At 39.9% G+C, this 4,402-nt stretch overlaps 1 protein-coding gene across 1 annotated transcript in view; it reads left to right on the top strand.

Moving 5' to 3' along the window:
* Positions 1-4,402, top strand: part of CCDC122 (coiled-coil domain containing 122) — a 35,888-nt gene that overhangs the window by 13,540 nt on the left and 17,946 nt on the right. The window lies entirely within an intron of this gene.

Raw genomic sequence — 4,402 nt, 5'->3', positions numbered from 1 at the left:
AAAAAAAAAAAAAAAAAGTTAAGCCAAAGGCAGATATGAAAAGTTTTTGTTTGTTTTTGAAACTTAAATATTCAAGAAACAATGGAAGAGGGGTCAGACTCTAATGATAAGAGCTTGTGGTGCTGCTGGTTAATGCCCGTAAAGGCCGGCAGTTCTAACTTACCAGCTGATCCTTGGAAACCCTGTACAGGGTCATTCATTATGAGTCGGATCCCGACATGACGGTATTTAGCAACAACAACAATATTTAAAACGGATTCCTGATGTGGTGCTATAGGATCAGCACTGGATTGCATACCACAAGGTTGGCAGTTCAAACCCACCAGCTGCTTCTCAGAAACCCTATACAGGGTCCTATAAGTCGGAGCCAACACAGTGGCACTTAGCAACAACAGCAACAATAGTTAAAAACACAATTAAGTTCCATATTAACCCTGCCAGATTATCAGTATCACAGTTGGTAAACTGTGTAATTGAATTCTGTTGGTATGAGTGGAATTTGGTGGTGATGGTGGTGGGCGTGGAGTTGGTTCCGACTCATAGCAACCCTGTATAGGGTTTCCAAGACTGGAAATCTTTATGGGAACAGAAAGCCTCATCTTTCTCCTGCGAAACTGCTGGTAGTTTCAAACTGCTGACCATGAGGTTATCAGCCCAACTCGTAACCACTATGCCACTATGCTACCAGAGCTCCTTATGAGTGTAAATTAGTAAATGCAATCTGGAAAGGAATTTGATAACAACAAACATTCTTGTATTGAGTATATTTGTCATAAAATAAATGCACTAGTGTTAAACCTTTAACTTGATGACTTGTGACTAATATATACACATGTGTGTTTGTATATGGAGACTACAGTTGGCTGGGAGGAGAGGGCTAAGTTGAACACAGATGAAAAATAGCAAAAACCAGACTCTTCTCTTCCCAGCTCCTCTTCTTCCCTTCTCTGGCTTCTCTGCAGACAGACTCTAATCTCAGCCCTCAACCAAAATCTCATTCTGAATTTCAGTGATCAATTTACCTTCCAAAAATATGAATAGGAAATAGAGATATAAAAATTAGCTTCCTCTTAGGGATATTTGCATGGTAGAATGTTGCTGTTGTTGTTGTTGTAAAGTGCTGTTGAGTTGGTTCCAACTCATAGTAACCCTTTATAGGTTTTCCAAGGAGTGACTGGTAGGTGTGAACCACTGAGCTTGTGGTTAGCAGTCCAGTGCTTATCCTATAGTGCCTCACCAGGCATGGTAGAATAGGTTTATAGAAATTCTTTCATGGAAAATGGAGGGGCTTAGAGGAGTCAAACCATTTGCTGTGGAGTCTATGACTCATGGTTAAGATTCCATAGGGTTTCCATTGACTGATTTTTGGTAGTAGATTGCTAACCTTTTGGTTAGTAGCTGTCTTAGACTGGGTTCTCTAGAGAAGCGTAACAGTGATCTCTCTCTCTCTCTCTCCACACACGTAGATAGATAGATAGATAGATAGATAGATAGATAGATAGATAGATAGATAGATAGATAGATAGATGTTCTTGTATATATATATGTAGTTGATGTTGTTAAGTGCTGTCCTGACTCATAGTGACCCTGTCTGTATAGGATTTTCAAGGAGTGGCTGGTGGGTTTGAATTGTCAATCTTGTGGTTAGCAGCAATCCATTGCTTATCCTACAGAGCTACACCAGTATATATACACACACAAAGAAGTTTGTGTAAAGGAAATAGCTCTTACAGAGAAGTTTATAGTGGCAGGCAAGTTCCAAGGGTTAGATATCAGTCTGAAAGCTCCTCTTGACTCACATAGTTGCAGGAGCTGATAAGCCCAAAATTAGTAGGTCATATGGCAGACTTCTGACTATAAAGGCTAATGAATCTAAGATCCACAGGTAAGATGGCAGGCTACTGACAAGTCCCAGGATGGGCAAGCAGTATGGCAGGTTCAGGTCCAAAGAACTGGAGGTCAGGATCCAGACCTAGCAAAAAGCCAATTCTGACTTTCTTACCAGCTTTATTGAGACATAATTCATATACCATACAACTCACCCTTTAAGGTATACATTCAAAGTTCATTATTGTCATAGATATGTGCAATCATCACCCCAGGCAATTTTAGAACATTTTCATCACCTCAAAAGGAAATCCTGTACCAGTTAGTCATCATTGTCCTATCCCCCGCAAGTACTACCTCCAACCTAAGCAACTAATTTTCTTTCTGTTCTGTAAATTTCCCTATTTACTTTTATATGAATGGGGTGTTTTTGTTTTGTTTTGTTTTGGCTGGCTTATTTCACTTAGCATAGTGTTTTCAAGGGCAAAATGTTCAAGAGTAAATATGTCAGTTTGAGGACTAAGGTGCACCTGACCCAAACCATGGTATTTTTAAAAGCCTATATTTACATATGAAAGTTGAACAATGAATAAGGAAGGTCATAGAAGAATTAATGTATTTGCGCTGTGGTGTTGGAGAAGAATCTGGGAAGTCCCATGGGCTGACAGAAGAGCAAACTGATCTTTGTTGGAAGAAGTACAGCCAGAGTGCTCCTTAAAAGAGACTTCGTCTCACTCTCTGGATGGCTTTCTGTTCCAATTAACCACTATGACAATAGTTTCTACTGTGAAATAAGTATGTGTCATTCTGTATTCCTGAGAAAACTGTGTTTTTCAGTTGAAAAAACATTACATGTATCTCAAAAACACAGGGGCAATAAATACAGGTGATAGAAATTTAAAAAAACAAAACAAAACAAAAACCCTGTGGTCAAATATTTCATGGAGTCAATGTGGTCCAGCATTTAGTTTATAACTTGATGCTCTTTACTCAGTGTCTCTAAGTTAGGCTGACCAATTTTCATACATAGTGGTTGATCAGTGGCTAATAAAAATACATGTGGAATTAAAAAAAAAAACAACAAAAAAAAACAGACTTTGTTTCTCATACTCCAGACACGTTACCAGGAGGGACCAGTCCCTGGAGAAGGACATTATGTTTGGTAAAGTAAAAGGTCAGAATAAAAGAGGAAGACCCCAGTGAGATGGATTGGCACAGTGACAGCAGCAATGGGCTTTAGCGTAACAACAATTGTGAGGAGGGTGTAGGACCTGGCAGTGTTTCATTCTGTTGTACTTAGGGTAGCTCTGAGTTGAAACCGATTCAACAGCACCTAACAACGTTTTCATAGTTCATGTTGTATGAAGTTTCAGTACTCCATACCTTTTTATGGTCAAATAATATCCCATTGTATGTTGTTGTTGTGTTAGGTGCCATCGAGTCAGTTCCTACTCATAGCAACCGAAACGAATAAACCTACTCATAGGTTTTCCGAAATTTTAAAATCTGCTTAGGAGCAGAAAACCACATCTTTCTCCACAGATTGCTTGTTGTTGTTGTTTTTAAGTGCCATCGAGTTGGTTCTGACTCATAGTGAACTTATAGAGGATTTCCAAGGAGTGTCTGGTAGGTGTGAACTGCCACTTTGTGGTTCAAAGTGACCTTGAGGTCTAGTGCTTATCCCACAGTGACACATGGGGTGATCAGTGGGTTTTAACTGCCGACCTTGTGGTTGGTATTCCAGTGCCTATCCTACAGCAGCACCAGTGGTCCATTGTATGATAAATCAAATATTGTTTTTGGGCATTTGGGTTAGTTTCACCTATTAGCTTGTATGAATGAAGCTCCTATGAACATGAATACACATGTTTTAGTGTAGACACATGAGTTTATTTTTATTTTCTTGACTATATACCTAGGAGTGCGATGTCACATCATGTGGAAATGTCATGTTTAAATATTTGAGAAACTGCCAGACTGGTTTTGTCTGCACATTCCCACCAGCTTCAGTTTCTGCACACCTTCACCAACACCTGTTCCCTGACTTTTTGATTCTAGTAATCCTTCTTGTTAAGTGTCATCGAGTTGGTTCCAACTTACAGCAACTCTGTTGTATGGGGTCTCCAAGGAGCAGCTGGTGAGTTTGAACCACCGACCTTGAGGTTTAAACCGACTTGCGGTCCAGTGCTTATGCTACAGTGCCACACCAGGACTCCAGTCATCCCAGGAAAATAGCTTTGTGGTTTTATATGATAAGTGCTGGACCACAAGATCAGTTTAAATTGCAAGATCAGCAATTCAAATCTACCACCCACTCCTTGGAAGGTCTATCCAGCATTGCTATGAATCAAAACCAACTGGAGGACACTAGACCACAATGATACTGAGCATCTTTTTTTTAATGTTTTATTTTGAATTATGTGATGGTTTACATGGGAGAACATTAGCTTTACATTCATCCTATTGCATATTGTTTCATTGCCATGGTTACAATCCCCTCCATGGATCATCAACCAACCAAAGGGTGTACACTACAAGCCTGCCCCCCGGTCGTCAGCACACAGCCCCTCTCCCT

Source organism: Chrysochloris asiatica, unplaced genomic scaffold (assembly GCF_000296735.1).
Source record: "Chrysochloris asiatica unplaced genomic scaffold, ChrAsi1.0 scaffold00022, whole genome shotgun sequence".
Lineage (NCBI taxonomy): Eukaryota > Metazoa > Chordata > Mammalia > Afrosoricida > Chrysochloridae > Chrysochloris > Chrysochloris asiatica.
Note: the sequence above shows the minus strand (reverse complement) of the source record. Positions and strands in the feature narration are given on the sequence as shown.